Source organism: Larus michahellis, chromosome 9 (genome assembly GCF_964199755.1).
Source record: "Larus michahellis chromosome 9, bLarMic1.1, whole genome shotgun sequence".
In the NCBI taxonomy this organism is placed as follows: Eukaryota; Metazoa; Chordata; class Aves; order Charadriiformes; family Laridae; genus Larus; species Larus michahellis.
The window spans coordinates 9,631,427-9,648,097 of NC_133904.1; the positions used below are offsets into that span (position 1 = coordinate 9,631,427).

Here is a 16,671-nt window from a genome sequence, read left to right on the forward strand (position 1 = left end):
AGTATAAAACGTGGTGTTCCTATGGCCTGGCAGGCCCCTTCAGCTCTCTGAGGTTTGGTTTCCCCATCTGCAGGATGGAATTCTCCAAAAGGTTTGCTGACTCAGCACATACAACATCATTTTTCTACTGACACAACTGCTTTCCTACTTGACCTTGAGAAAACTCTCTGTGGCTCAGTTCCCCACTTCTAAAATAGAGGAAATTAGACAATTGCATTCAGGTGTGTGTCTTTTGCCTCATTTAGCAGCCTTCCCAGGGAGGTGTGTTGGGGGAGTTGGTGTGTGTCTCTCTCTTGGTTGGTCTGGGTCATGCTGTGATGGCTTAGCCCAGGCTATGGATGACAACAAGTGTGTGGCCATGAGCCAAACTGAGCTGAAGCAGGTAAGAGCTGATTCAAAGGCGCGTCACTCCAGTTATTTGCCATCTGGGTGTGAGTCAGAGCCCTAATATTTGTTTTCTTCTATCCTTTGTTAGAAGCGGTGGAGCTGTTTATTTGTACGGCAGTGAGCGTGCTGGGACCTTCATCCCAGCCAGGCCTGGGTGCTAGTTTTAATACACAGGCTAATGTAGCGTGTTATGGAGGGAGATGCTGGGTTTGGCATTTTTATATATGTCTCTGTGTGTGTATACACCTCTCTTCTCCCGCGTGATGCTGTAGATAGCAGATAGATCTGCCTCGGAGGTGCCAAAGATATAGAACTCCTAATTCTTTGGACACATGTTTTGGTTAAGTCACAAAAGACTGAGCGCTCGCAAGGCAATCTGAAAGAGAGTTCTATCAAGTTCATCATTTCAAATCGCTTTTCTTTCACAGTAAGGCTTGCTAGCTGTAAAATTATTCTATTAAGCTGTGTTACCACGCTTTGAGGCAGTTTGTTTTCTTGTGCGTTGATCTTTGATCCAAGGTACTTGCTTCTGAAAATGTTTTTCTTTTTTTAACCACTTAGATAGAAGCTACTTTTGTATAATCTGGAAAATGGTGTAAACAACATTGTTTTTGTAGTCTGTCCTTTGTTATTTCCTAATCACTCTTTCTGGATAGTCAATTTGTGAGAGGATTCCTAATCAGTCATGGTCAGATCCTTTAGTGCTTAGTGTACTGAATTAATTTGTTGTGTAGCTCTCCAAAATAGTTTAAAATGATAGAGTTCATAAAAGGGTAAAAATCTCAGTTTAAACTAAAGAAATAGTTTTGTCAGTATGTAATGTTTTGCAAATGGAAAATTGGAAATAATTGTAATAGCAATAAACTACACTTATAGTTAATTAATTTGTAATCTAATAGAAGCTGATCTCCCTTAGAAGGTAAAAGCACAGCACACTTGCATGATGTAGTCAGGTTTTCTGTTCGTGCTGTCCAGCTGGATACCTAACAAAGAAAATAACTAGGGTTTTATTGTATTAATTCCTCGCCAGACAAGGCTGTCTACATTAAGCACGGCCTCTTGTGAAATCAGGAGGCCTTTTAGGTGCACTGGGGATCTCTAGTTATTGCGTCTCCTGAGACATTAATGTTTTCATCCTAAAGCATCTGGGCAATCCAATCCTCTCTCTTCCTTTCTGTGGATTTAAAGCCCTGTCCCGCAGCCCCATGTGCACCTGAGTGAGTTTTACTGATGGCGCATCCTCCTGCGTGGAGGCAGGTAGCGCAGCTGCAGGATCCAACCTGCAAAGCTGCCACCTCGGTTCTCAAGTGTTATGAAAACTTCTGACATCTTCTGAGGAAGCAGGGCTGGATAACAAAGTGTTGTCCAGAAGCTCCCGCTCTGGAACAGGCTTCAGTTTTAGCAAACTCATTCCCTGATTCCTGGTGATACTAATAAGACAGGAGTGCCGAGACAAGCGTTTATGGCCCTAATAATCCACTGAAAGTGTTCTGCTGTGAAAAGTGACTCAGTAAAAATGTCACTTCCAAGCTGCAGGATTACTGGCTCTCTCTGAGTCCAGACCGAATGTGCTCAGTTTACAAGCAAAAACACAGTATTTGTTTCTTAGCTGCCAGCTATAAAAAGGGGTTATGCCCTAGGTCGGCTGCCCTATAGCCCATGTAGTCGTTTTCCCAGGTAGGTGTTGCAGTCGTGGCTTGGTAGAGTTTTGCCCCTGCTTTATATTTACACTAGCCAGGTTGCAACTGGATGAGAATAAGGTCAAAATAGGTTCCTTCCTTCTGATAAATGTGTGGCTATTTGAATTGGATCATCTCGTCTGCCCTCTTTGGTAACACAAACCATAGAATTTCAATTAGTACCACCTTCTGCGTAAGCTCGTAACTCCGAGCGAGACAGGCTCTGCTGGCTAGATGAATCCCCCACAGCTTTATCCTTTCATTCCTTTTAATGGTTTTGCAGAGATCTAACAATCCAGAACGGGCGCTCTGATTCACACACGCTGATGACTTGCTTTGCAACCAACTGTTGTGGTTCCTTCTCTCACAAGTCCTTCCCTCCCACCTCTCCCCCACCTGCAAAGGCAGCTCCAATATTCATCAACTAGAATCTGAACTTATGCAAGATGGAGCTCAGCGGATCAAGGTGGACAAACACCAATTTAAATTATCCTTAATACCCAGTGTCTTGGTTTGGAGCAGTGCCGTAGCTGTGATGCGAGAGCTGAGCCTTCCTCACGGCGGAGGCAGATCTCTCTTGCTGCCGTGCTGTAAATCAGTCCCGCTTGTCCTTCAGTAGATGATTCTTGCACGTGACTCTGGACCTCTCTGAATGGTGGTGCAGTAATGTTGTAAACCATCTTTCCACCCTGAGGTACCTGTTTGATATTGAGTGAGAGTTTGTTCCGTACCACTGGTATGCTTTGCAGCAGGTTCAGTGGTTAAACAACCGAAATGATAGGTAAGAAGTTCACCATTAAAGCCAAATACCTTCATTGGTGGTGTCTTTCTGCTCGCGTTCCTACGCGTCCCTGTACTTACTTGAGTTAGGATACAGTGACAAGCTATTCTGTACTCTCTAACCCTAGACAAACTAATATTGATGGCACTAGTCCCCATACCCCCTTTATTAAAGTTTGGAATTTTGGTACCTCTGACACATCTAAATTGGCAACAATGCTGAGTCAGCACAGGCTGTCTCTTGTTATCGTGGGTAAATGATTCAATCCGTCAGTGTTGACTCCTAAGGAATTTGTAGAAATTTATTTCCAGAACGCAGTTGAGTTATCAGCCTACAAAGAACTGATCGATAACAATTGGTTTCAGCTATTACAGTGCTTTTAATTTGGCACATTGTCCTTTTGTCATGCAACATCACAGGGTTTCTTCTGGCTTGAGGAACCTGAAGAAAGGGAGTATTGACTTTTGAGTGATTAAAATCTGGGAAGCCTTACCTTCAGTTTGTCTACGGCATCTCTGTGTAGACAGAACAACCTATTGAAGTTAAAAAGATTATTAAGGCAATACTGTGCAGGGAAACGTAAGTGCAGAGATTTAGCCGTGTATGTCTGGCCATATTAATGGGAATCCTACTGCTAAATCCCTGTGCACCCTGCTAAATAATTTGCCTAATGATTTTGGTTAAGCACCGAGAACAAGCACCATCTGAACCTGTTTGACACACTATGCTTCCTGCAGGGGAGCCAAAGAGAAAATACAGCACTGCAACGTGTATGCCTTGGTTCCCAGTACTGTAAGGGAGGGGAGGAGACTGGTGTTAAGATAAAGATGTCCTGGGACAGCGGTACTCACTGTAATGGATCCAAAACCTCTGCCATGAGTCCAGCTTTTATCCTGCTGCTAGGAATGCAGGAGTCCAGTTGGGTGACTGTCGACTGAGTTGGGCTCCTGGCCTTAAAAATGACACTCAACTGAAGGGTCTAGGGAATCTTTAATTTGCAAAGAATTTGGAGTTGGATCCAATTTGGACACAAACCAATACTTCTATAGTGAATTTTTCCCATATCTTCCCTGTAAGCAAGATTTCAGCTTTGGTGTATGGTGTTTTGGTACTTCCCATCTGCCTTTGGCAATAAATTTTACAGGGAAGGTCTGATCAGTTGTCTTCACTTGCAGTACAATTCCATTCATATAATGACAGGTTCTATAGGCAACGTGATATGGACAGTCTGTCAGGAACTGTCTGCTATTTCAGATAATAGCTAAGCCCTTCCATCATTACATATAGCAACACAACCAATAAAAAAAAAAATCACATAATAGAAGAATTTCTCACCTTCCCCATATTCTGATCTTTCTATCCTTCAAGTATACGTGGCAGAGCCACCCCAAAGCAGAAGTCAGAGCAGACTGTGGTAAGGCACTAATGATGCATCTCTCTTAAGTCCAGTAGAATGCTACATATCCTCCTACCGCATTTAGGAAAGATTCGCTGTCTGTTAAATAGCGTGGTGTTATCTGCATTACAACCCAGACATCAGCAAAGCGCTTACACGTCCCTGGCTGAAGGCTGCCTGTCACGCACCTTCCCACGCGTATCTTGTGTTGGGGCTGCAGTGAGTAGAGCTGTGTATGCTCCAAGTTCTCCTAAGCCAAAGGCAGCTGGGCTTCGCAAGCCGCTGGGCTGCTTAGGAAATGTTTTAGAGAAGCTCATAAGCTACTAGAAATGAAGTTTTCACTGCTCAAGTCGCAATCTTGTCCGGGAGCTCAGTTGGAAATAGTGTGCCAAGTGTGATGGCGGGGAACCTAACGCTGGTGGAAGTGCCAACACTCACAAGTGATGAAACAACCCAAAAATGCTTTGGGGCATATTTTTACAAGCAGCAGCATATCAGCTCTTATGTCCTCATCAAATTCCAAATCAAGTAATTAGCTTGCAATTTCAAATGGCAATATTATTGTTTGCTTCATTACCTACTGCACTCGCTAACACTGTTTGTGCAGGGTGGTCACTATTTCTCCAGCTTAGCAGCAGTTAGGGTTTAGCAATGAGCAAAAAGACCCATTATCAGTCTCCACAGCACCTTGGTTCTCTTCAGGATGAATGGCGCAATATAAACGTAGAGGATTATTTAAAAACCCATTGCAAACGCTTCTAGCATATTAGCTGTAATAATAGCCCGACTGTTTTATTTGGCCATAATCCAACCCTTTCGTCAAGATACGGTACCTGGTGCGCGTACTCGCAGACCAACCGGCTGGCCCATAAAATAGCAGGATGGCAAAATTATCAGGAAAAACGATGTGTTTTTTACGTTGCTGTAAGTTATGGATGTGTAATAAAAGGGGGGGCATGAAGTTCTTGAGCCAGTGAGCTTAAAGGTGAGGGGTTTATGGCGGCTGTAAGTTCTGAAGTGCGCATTTAATAGCGGGTGATCTTCAGCTGCCCAGCCTGGTTTTTGTGTACCAGGCTAATGACGATAAATGTGAACTAGATAATTTAGGAATCGGGAAGTGTAGCAAGGCAATGTTTTCTTTGAGATCACGCAAAATGTTTCTGATCAAAAGTAAAAACCTAAGGGCGTCTCTAAGAGCACAAATGAAACACTGGCCTGAATTCCCTCCAAATGTAGTTTATTTGAAGTCTGAGGGGTTATCAAGAGAAAAGTTCACTTCTTGTATTTAAACAGCTTAGCCACAATAATACAATTATAACAGATGTAGTTTCTGTGAGACTTAGTTTCTAATCTAGTGCTTATTACCAGATCTGCAGCCATTCTACAAAGGATGCCTCCAAGGGGGAATGGAGGCATGGCACAGTACAGGCATTGGGAAAAGCAGATATATCACATTAATTGGCACCTCTAAATAATATATATATTAATGTTGACAATACTCATCAATATTAACCAAATAATTTCCTGGACAAATGATGTCCAGGGATCTAATCAACTGATTGATTGCATTTTAAAACTTTATTTTTCAATCAAACATTTGGTTAAGCATGAAAATACTGCCAGGAAGGGTTGAGCGAATAGCACTCCGGTGCTGTCAGGGGTTGCTCACGAGTTTGGGTGTTGGTACACCGTGTGCGCTCAAGGCTGGCAGAACTTCTACAAACAGGGCTCCAAACGCAGCTCAGTTCTGGAGCAGAGCATCTTAGACTTAAGTACAAGGATGTTTAGAAGTATCTCCGTAAAGATATTGTGAATTCTTCCCCCTCTCTGTCGCTGGGTCAGAGTTAAGCATGGGAGAGGGGCTAGGTGGTCCTCAGCCACCTCGCCAGCTACTCGGGATGAGTCTGTGGGCTTGCCAACAGCAAATCCCAACTCCCAAACCTTCCTCAGTTCCTGCTTGTTTATTACTAAAGGAAAGCCTGGAGAGAAGCAGATCAGTAACTGATCCTGATATCTACATGTGGCTCAAATAATTAGAGAGTCACATTTGGCATAGCCCTCATCAGCTAAGCCTTAGAGCACCTCTGTGCTTCAGATGCTTCTTTTCTGTTTCTACAGTGGGGCTCAGCCATTCGCCTGCTGTGACCTGTGGAGTTTCTTCCTTCACAAATAGTGTCACCAGGGAAGAAAGTGTTGCTGCACCTGAGTAAATGTGACAGCAGCTGGGTCTATAGTTAAGTCTAATCTACTCTGAAGTGAGAACCGAAGTAGGCCTAGCCCTGCTGGATGAGTCAGTGGCAGAATCAGCATGAGAAGAAGAATCCCTTATTACCAGCTCTGCGATATAAACACATGCCTTCCCTCGCTGTCTTCCCAACCGTTCATTAACACAGCGGTAGCAGTTAGATTCAGTTTATTTTTTTCCCCAGGATCAACTTTCACCTATTTTCGAGTTAGTCAGGAACCCTTCTGCCCTTCGCCTTGCTCCTCATCAGCTTGCTCTGCTCCCACAAAACACCAGCAGGGTCAGACTCCTCGTGTTTGCCAACACGCAGCAGCAATTGCCGGCAAATACAAAACGCTTGGTTGCCCCTAACCTGGCACCTGAGTGCAGCTCCTGCAGTCGCTTTTTGATTCTTCCTGGGACGCTGCAGCCCCACAAGAACATTTAAAAGCTGTGAGTCAGGCCTCCGAGAAGTCATGCATGACTTAAAATCACAAGGATGATCAAAAACAATAAAATGCATATTTTCACCTTGCCTTTGGGTTTTTCTAAGGTTGTGAGGCACACCCATTTCAGGTTTTCAACCTATTTTTTGCAGCCATTAAGGCTAGAAATTCAAGGCATTCATTTTTCATGAGCTACACATAATTTCTTGTTTTCAGAAAAACAGGGAATGTTTTAAGACCTAATGGCCAGAATTGGCAACACTGGTGCTGTTACTGAATGTACTCAGTGAAACTAAATGAGTGATTTTTTTTCCTTTTCGATGTAGAATGAGGGTTTTGCTTTTCACATCAGCACCAATGACTTAGTGTTTGGATACATAAAATTACTTGAGGAAAATATAGATTGCTTTTGCTCAGACTTTTTCATATTGTATTAATGGGTTGGTGTTGGATCAAAGTCACAGTAGGGCGGACTGTCCCCTGTGGCTGACTCTGCCACTGAGTCGGCGTGGGCTTGGCATATTCATTTCATATCTTCACCTTCACGCAGCCTGGTGCAGTTAGCCAGAATGTATTTCTGATTTTTTTTTTTCTTCCAAGCCTTCTTTCCTTTTTTTTTTTTTTTTTTTTCCCCTTGACGTAAATTTTGAGCGTTACAGCAAGATGCTCAGAGGGCTGTACTTGGCATACCCCATCACCCAAACCTTCAGACTAAACACCTAGCTGCCAGCCGTGTCCCTCGGATAAGTGGGATTCTGCAAAATGACAGTGCAGCTTGTCTGGGCAGGGGACAGGCCCCATCCCAGAGTAAATAACGAATCCCCTCGGGGGCTCGTGGCTGACACAAACGTCACCACCTTCTGCTTCCTGTGCTAGATGCAATTCCTAGAGCTTGTGTTCTCGCAAACAAAGAGAGCGCTAATAGTACCTGCCAAGACATGCGGTCCTTCCCTTGGGAAAAAAAAAAAAAGGACGAGAAAACAAACTACATATGATAGATGTTAGTCATGTTTCTTACTGCACTGTTGGCACAATCTCCACCTGGGGCTCCTATACTCACATCCAGGATTTGGGGATGAGTCAGACATACTGCATATGTACTTATGGATGATCTGAGCATCCACAGAACATAATGGGAATTTCATGATGTCCCAACTTGCTTTTGCTTTCCCTTTGTGCAACAAGATGCCTGTAAATCCTAGACAGAGTCCTTTTTCTCTGAGACGAGGTTGCTGGATGGAAAAACATAGCATGCCCACAGGGAACTACATGTATGGGAACATTGGTTAGTTTGCTTGAATTGAATAGATGAACGTTGGTTAGTTTGCTTGCATTGAATAGACTAGTGATGCTAAATCTTCCAACTGGTCACTGCTGGCCATGTGGCCTTGGTGGTGGGTTTCTGAAATCTCTCAATTCTGGAGTCACGTTAGCACTCAAGAATCTCTATTAAACGAAGAGTTTTCAGCCTCCACATTTGTAAAATAAAGCTGGTTTCATGTGACTCCCCAGCATATCAAAAAGGGAAGACAAGTAAGGACACATCGAACCTGTATTTTGAAAACCAAACGTCTGTAAGTCTGAGGGACCTGAAAATTTATTTCTGAACAGCTTGTGTCGGCAACTTTCTAATTTTCCTTTAATAGCTATGTCTGTGCTTGTGCGATTTGGCTTCCTACACCTTCTGTAATAAAACTATCAATGTTGTTTTGTATATATTAAGGTTTTTGTTTTATTTTTCCTTCTAGTTCCTGAGTCACTAACAGGAGAGATAGTTATATGCAAAGCAATTATTCAGGCATTACAAGATTAAAACATGGAATATATTTCCCTGGGAAATAAAGTTTTCAGACAGTCTTTTCCAACTATGGAAAAGGGATGAAAGCTTAAACACTGCCTGTTCTGGTTCCCTGCTTCTAGCAAAAGAGAGTTGGCTGGTTATGTTTTTTTCTTTCTTGAAAGCAGAAAGATTGTTAAAAACAAGGAGCCAAAACTGGAAGGACAAAAAAGCCACGGAGCTAAAGAAACGTGTTGAAGGGAGAATGTTTGTTAGCCCTCAGTGGTGGCGTCTCACTTCCATCAGGCTGTTTTACTGCAGGCAAAACACAACAACATAGCAATGAATAAAATATTAAATGCTGCTGAGACTTTTATAAGGACATTTTTTATAGTTCTACCAGGTGCAGTGGCATACTTTTAATTACCTGGACATGACAAAGAGTGCTGCGAAGCTGAAGTGTTGATTCTCTGGTATACATAAGGCAATAAAGGTAACAGCCAGGGAAGGGAACTCAACTGCAGGTGGAAGATTCTTGCCTGTGCACAGAAATGGTTGGTGTTGCTGTTCTGATCTGTCTGTAGTTATTACACTACTAACAGGTGGAAATCATTTTAAAGGGTATAAAACCCACTCTAAAAAAAAAGCCAGTTGATTCAGCCATCAAATGAATTCAAAGTACTGGTGTCTTCCCAAATGCTGGCACTCTCCAGTGTTTCCCATTGTGCCTTATTCAATTTAATATAGACAACGCTGCAAGGACTGGCGTGCCTGGCCATCTGCTAATGCTCACCCCTGTCGTCTTCCATCTTTGTCACTAGGTACTTAGACTCTTCACCACCAAGGACGCCTATGCTGGTGCAGCCCCTGCATATTTAATAACTACTCTGCCTTGCTAAACAAGCAAAGCTTATGCAGTATTGTCCTTTGTCACCCCATCATTCACAGGACCTGCCTCATTAGAAAGTTGACTCAAATATTTCCCAAAACCTTACCAGGAACTCAGTCCTCAGGAGAAGAATCAGTCCTGACTTCAGTGAAATATTTTCTACAAGTGGTGCCAATGAGGAATCAAACAACACTTTTTTGCAATTAATCAATTTGTTCAATGAGTATTAAGAGTGTAAATACTTGCCGCTATGCTAAACCTGCTCCCTGTATGCTGATTAGGGAGATGCTTCCTTATCAAGAGGCTGAGCCTGAGAATGCCTGAGCATCTGCCATGCCCTCAGCTCCCACTGACTCCAAGGACAACTGAACTCATCCCATTTTTATCTGCTTTTTGCAGGCCCTCCCCCTTCTTCAGGACCTGATACAATCCTATCTAATGAGGACTCTTTGACACTCAGCAACTCCCAACACAAGCTATTATAAGGTAGGGAACTATCTAACACCATGGGAGAGAGAAATTATGCATCTTGCCCAAGATCATGCAGAAAATCTGTTGTAGCACTGGAGCAACAAAATCCTGTAGAAGTAACTTTTTGTGTTAGATATGGATTAATACGTAGCTCTTTGAGGTTTATGATTTTCTCTGCTTTACTTTCTCTGATTTACTCAAGACTAAATATTGATTTTGAACTATACTGGGATGTTTTGTTGGTAGATAACCTTCTGTTTTATTGTTTGTATTTCTCCCGATTCCTCTCTTCCAAGAGCAAGGGCTCTGGCAGATCAGTTCCTGCACATTTAGCAGTAGTGTTGTAAATGATCAGTGCTTCTCCCAGTATTTTCTGCTGGATGTTATTGATACCAGCATAAAAGTAGCACAAAAGGTTGTGTGCCTGTACCGCAGTTTAGAGTCCAGCATCTTGGCACCAATGCATCTCCACCACAGCTTTAAGCTGTGACCTGGGACAGCTGAGTTATAAGCTGGGTTACCATCCCTTTCTCCCACCCCCTCCATGATGGCGGAAACTTCTCATGGAGAAGAAAGACGGAGACAGAGGGGGATGATGAAACCTCATCCTTCTGCGGCTAAGCCCACCATGTGCCAGAGCCGTGACTCAAGGCTGTGACTGCTGCTGTGTAGGTAGACACACAGGGCAAGGTCTTCATGAGCTGGCTTGATTACCGGTAGTATTCTAACTGTTAAAACCAGCGTTTGGCACAGGCTACTGTCTCTAATATTTATTGAGTTATTCTGATTGGTTTTGCTGTCCACATGGCTCAATGGCTACACTGGTAGCAGTGGCCAAGCTTTGTTTTAAGGCAGTTTGAGTACATCTGTAACAGCCACATCAATGCCTGTCATGTAGACATAACTTAATGTTGACATATTCAGCAATATATTAAGTGCTATTCTTTGTGGGAGCTAGTGAGCTTGGTGTGGTGTGTGTAAATATTGTTTTGTACCAGTAAGGACAAGAAAATAGGTAAGATGAATATCCCCAAGGAGGTTCTAGAGAATGCTACATTAGGCAGCAAAGCACAGTGTAAAGTAGATTTTATAAAGCAGTATTTATGAAGAACTTGAATTACACACAACTTGCTCATGACTGAAGTACGCAGGAACCCATCACATCTTCACATGTGGGGCACTATATTCTAGGAAGTGTGACTTTCAGAAATACCAGAGTTTTGATAAGCAAAAAAAAAAAAAAAAGAAAAAGTCAGCCACAGTCTGGAGCTCTATGCTGTGGTGTGTTACTCTCTTTTTGCAAAATGTGTTTATTGTAGCAACTGATCATTAGCAATTTTCCAAAGGGGGGAAAATTTTGCAAGCCTGTAAGATGTCAGAGTATTGTCAAATGGCCATTACTGTGAAAATAAAAGACTCTCTCATGCATTCACTTTGAAGACTGAGGGGGCATAAATTTATTGTCACAAATTCTAGAGATTTTTAAACAAAGGGATAAAATCACCCCCTCCAAGAGGGGTGATCGGGAGCAGAGAGACAGGGAGAAGATGCTTCTTTCTACTGTCCCGGTTTTCTTCTTTCTTTTAGGAGACAAGTAGAAAAGGAAGAAAGAAGCAGAGAGAAGAAAGCCAGGAGGGAGGTGTGGTTTATTGCTCTGATGTCATCATCTCCTAGTTTATCAACTATGTCATAATGCCACTACTCAGTAGTAGGTACTTCGTAGGGCAGCAGAACAGCGTGAAGAGCAGAGGGGGAGAAAGATTAAGAGGGAAAAGCGTCATGGGGAAGAAAGGAGGAATCGGAGGCCTCTGAAGTTCCACGTCAACTGATGCACATTAAGAAACATTAGCTAAGACATTTACAGCAGAATCAAAAATGGGCCTGTGAGCGTGATGTTAAGACAAAACTCTCCTCAAGCATAGACCTGTCAACGACCCAAATCCTCAACCTTGTTCTGCGTGTACTTCTGCTCAGGAATTCCATTGGCCATTTACTCTGTGTAACTCTGGTAAGTTGGTGGAATGTGTTTTTAATATGTCCTGTACAATGCACAAGATGTTAAAAGATAGTACAGGGAATCAGGCACCAGAATTTCTTCAGATTAAATTAAATTAAACAGTGTGTGAGCTGGACCAGATCCGGTTTTATAAAATGTAGCAGGGATATGGTGGGAATGAGGATGGACAGGCCTCTGCTGTTCCTTTATTCTCTATGTCCTTGTGGTCCTCATGGAGACTACAGCTGCGTAGGAGCTGCTCACGTGTGATGGTACCCAAGGGATTTCCATTTGTTACAAGAGAACAGGAACATGATACCTCTTTTTCTCCTCTGTCCTTTCCTCCTCCCTATGCAGAGAGTGCAGGGAGCATGGTCTGTAACCTATGTTCACTAGGAATTTCTGGGAAACTGACAGCATGGAGGTGAGAGATGGATAGACTGTCCCTCCTGATGCGATACCACAGAGAGTAAAGTACGCTTCAGAAAAGCAGCAAGGCTGTGTCATATTTCTGGCTAGGAAGACTTAAGGATTTCTGTGATTGTTTTAGGATCCTTGAATGTAAGGTACTACCCAAAATCATCACAGCTATCAAGCCTCCAACAGGCTTCTTTCCTAAGGTAGAATACCAGGACAGCAGTCATCCCATTTCAGTTTGATGTCCCCTGCCAGAGTTTATGAGAGCGCTCAAAGCTGATCATGACAGAATACTTGTATATTATGGGACAAAGACATACACTCTAGGCATATTAAAAGCCTCAGCTCCAAATTTCCTAAAGCAAGCATACAAAATCTCAAATGCATTATGAACATCTGTGAAGCTATAGAAATGTCCTGTTTTATTACTTTCTCCAGTAAAACATTTTATCGTTTTTAAATCCACCGAAATCTGATGACATTTTGACAGAGAAGATTAATTGTCTCACTTAAGGAAACACTGATCAAGATCTGCTTTGCTATAAAACTTTTTATTGGCTGAAAATTTCAAGTCATTCCAGTATCCAAGACTGCTTTAGAAAAAAGACTTGAGGCGTTACAATTTTACAAGAAGTGAATAACTGCTTGGAGATTTTTGCAAAACAAATGGCTTACTTCTAAGCAATCAGAGCACCATTTTAGCTTCTCTAATGAGGTAGTTCCCTCAAGGAGCTGGAGAATACTGACACCAGATATTCCCTCTGTTGTTGCAGCTGATTCCTCTGGCGTTGACAAATCGCCTATCTGAAATAGCAAGGTCAGATGGACAGTAACAGAACAAACAAGAGCATCAGATGAACAGACATTTTTGTCATTTGGAACACTTGGATCTAGATCCTTGACAGATGCTTTGAGCATACTGTTTGAGTTCTAGACACCAGGATGTGCCCAGGCATTGAGATTATTTACACAGAACAGCCCTATAAATCCAAGAATCCAGCGACACAGTAGGAGCTCAGAGCTCTGCTACGTAGGGCGGAGGCAACAGAAAGTTGCAAAAGCAAAAATTGGCCCAGAGCAGCCTCAGGGATGCACTAAATTCTGCTGGCTTTTAAAGGTCTCGGAAGGAGTACTGCTATGAAGGGATCACCAAACAGAGCTGCACTGATGATGGGGTCTTTGCTCCCCTTAAATTGTGAGAGGAGCTCGGGCCAGCTTTCTTGCGTGCACAGACTCTTCAGTGGCCGGAGGAATATTGCAGTCCTGTTAGAGCGTCTCCGGTCCCTTTATGCTCACAATTTAGCACTTGGTGGCCAGAGCAGCTGGTAGCCTCTGGGCCTTCTGTACAGTGACATATTTGTGCAAGGGTTTATGCAAGCATGGTGTATGGATACTTTAATGGCACAGAATTTAGGACTACAAATTTTTGTTTTAAATAGTAATTAATAATAAAACCCTGTTTCAACAGTAGGGTGAAAGGAAGCGTATACAGAGGCCAACGTGTGTTAAGATGCTACTGTTATGGGTAGGACTAAGGAGCACAAGAGGGGCTCTCAGTGGGACTCAAGTTCGCTGTGTTAATGACTAGACACGCATAGCATGAGCTGCTCCTTCCCTGAAAGACTTTACTATCTATGGAGACAAAACGGATGCAGGAGAAGAAAAAGCACAGAGGTACAAAATAATTTCTTTGCCTAAAGTTACTCATTGGCCGACAATGGCACACTGTTCTCCTGAATACCAGGCCATGCTCAATGAACTATTTAACATGGATATTAAAAGCTTAAGTAGGGAGTTGTTAAGGCTTTAAAAGGTCCCAGCCCAGATTTCTAAACAAGGCTATCTAGAAGGAAGCTCCCAGCTTTTTAACCGTGTGGCAAAACAGTCTGCCTCACTCTGAAAAATGCCGAGCAGCCCAGCAGCTCCGACTAGAACCAGCCTGGAGCTCTGCTCTGTGGAGGACCTCCATCCTATGCTGCTCCCTGCTCAAGGAAGACACTCAGCAGCCAGTTTGCTCTCAGGTCCCTTTTGCAGCTCCAGGAATATCCATGAGCTACTGGCTTGGAAGCGGGTGCCGTGAGTCCAGGCAGGTCAGCATAGACCTCGCTCCACTGGCTGCTTGGATGCTTTCAGGCATTGTCCCACATGCTCTGCCTGGCATCCCCCTTACCCGTTTTTACAGTTTTGATCCATTCATTCTCAACCTTTGTCTGTGTTTTACCTGTTGTCCTTGGTGATCACTCTGCTTTTCCCAGATTTCCTTCTCTTCTCCCACCACCTGAGAGCCACAAAAACATTAATTATTTTTCAGGATGGAGTCATCTGTCTGATTAGGAAACCAGTATACAGAAAATAAAAGCAGAGTATTGAACTTTTTTTACATTACGAGGCTTTTTTATTCTGACCATTTTCGTAACATATTTGATGAGTAAAACTCCAGAATGCCATATATAAATGCCAAGAAATGGGATTTTCATTTGTGCTTTTTTTTTGATAAGAAATAGTCCCTGGGTTGTTTTGGAAAATGAATGCTGAAAGCTGGAAATCCTAATGGTAATCAGTGTTTTTTCATTTCCATATGTGCATCTTTCCTGCAAACTATGTAGCATCAGCACAGTAAATATCTTTTATGTAATTTAAAAGTAAAATGCAGCATGAAGCATGCTGCTAGTTCTTGATGATAACATCACATAAACAGAAGCATGAGGGAATCTGAAAAGATCCCAGGCCAATTTCTGCTCTTGGCTAAAATCCTACAATCCCCTTGAAGTCATCGGCGTTCCGGGCTTGCAAATACAAGCAGAACTTGGATTCTAATGCTACAGATTTCTGAATGTGGGCATTGCAATAGAGAGCTGGCATTGCTACTCTTGAAAGGCCACTGCCAAATGACTGCTGGGCACAATTTCCAGTAGGTCTGGGCAACTGAAACTCCAGCTCATCCTGTTAGGATAAGACTTAGAACAGAGGTCAAAGTGTCTGTGGAAAAAAAATCCAGTGAGATTCAGAATCAAATAAAATCAAATTTAAGACTCAGTTCTCTCTATTTCTTTTGGATTTTTATAGGCTGCCTCTCGGGAAGTAGGGTCTGATTCTGCTCTCATTAAAGCCTACGGTGAAAATCTCAGCAGTCTCAGGGGCTGCATGCTGGGCCCCAAACAACTAGATTAGAAGAACTGAAATGATGTTAGCACTAAACACCTGATCCAAAGCCCACTGAAGTGAAGAAGAGACTTTCTATTTACCGGCTCTGAAGAGAAATCTACCTCAAAATGAATACATTACTGAGATTCCTCAAGTGATTTCTACAGCTTTACCAAAAGAAATAACAAGCTACTCTAGCAGAAGCAAACATAAAAGGAACCAAATAAAACGGTCCTCTCTGTTAGCAGATAGACTAAATGAATTTGGTAGACCTGAGAAAAAATTAGGAGAAACTCCTTTCAGAAAATCTGCGCCAACATTTTCTAAATAGGTATATGAATAGGTGGCCATTAAAAACATGAAAACAAGTTATCCTGAGTATCAAGGTGATGGGAGCCTTAAAAATGTCAGACAGATCTAAATAATGCAGGTCAAGGAGATTAAACACTGTTTCAGTTGTGACGTTATAAATGAGGAAGTAATGTTCACTGGGTGTTCCATTTTGCCATATATCATCAAATCACCGGCACAGCTGGGAAATCTTTCACCTCCCTCATGGGTGTTTCAGCTTGTACCAGGATCACCTACTTAATTGTCTGGAGTTTTCTTTTGACTGCTCTGTTGAAGCAAAATCAGGTCTGGTAGCATGAAGTTGTTCCATGAAGATGAGCACCCTGCTGCATATCGAGCTCCACATGCTTCTGGTAGTCCTATGTCCTCCTGGACATTTGTAGGCTCTTAAAAATCAAAACTATTCCTATCAACTTAAGGTGGATGTGCAGCCTCTGACTCCTCTGCAGTGGTCTACAGAAAACAGACTTCTGTGTTCATCTCCTGGCTCAGGGCCACTTTTGACTTCCCATCTTCTTTAGCTGATTTCTGACCCTTTCAGGATCAAGGATGCCCTTCTCTGAGTGGTTAACAGTTTAGTCATCTCTCTGATCATACACTCTCCTTTGTCCTACTTGAGTTCAGCACGGTTTTTCAGCCTACCAGTCTTGAGGTCCTCAAACAAGAAAATTGAATGCTGTTTCTTTAATATTATGTCTTCCATTCACAGTGGA

General features: G+C 42.7%; 1 long non-coding RNA gene across 1 annotated transcript; it reads left to right on the forward strand.

The window, feature by feature from the left end:
- The first annotated feature begins 277 nt into the window (after nucleotides 1-277).
- LOC141748746 (uncharacterized) lies at nucleotides 278-12,496 on the forward strand. Its single transcript, XR_012589088.1, has 3 exons — nucleotides 278-382; nucleotides 9,979-10,065; nucleotides 11,638-12,496. It is a non-coding gene; the product is annotated as an uncharacterized LOC141748746 (long non-coding RNA).
- The last annotated feature ends 4,175 nt before the right edge of the window (nucleotides 12,497-16,671 follow it).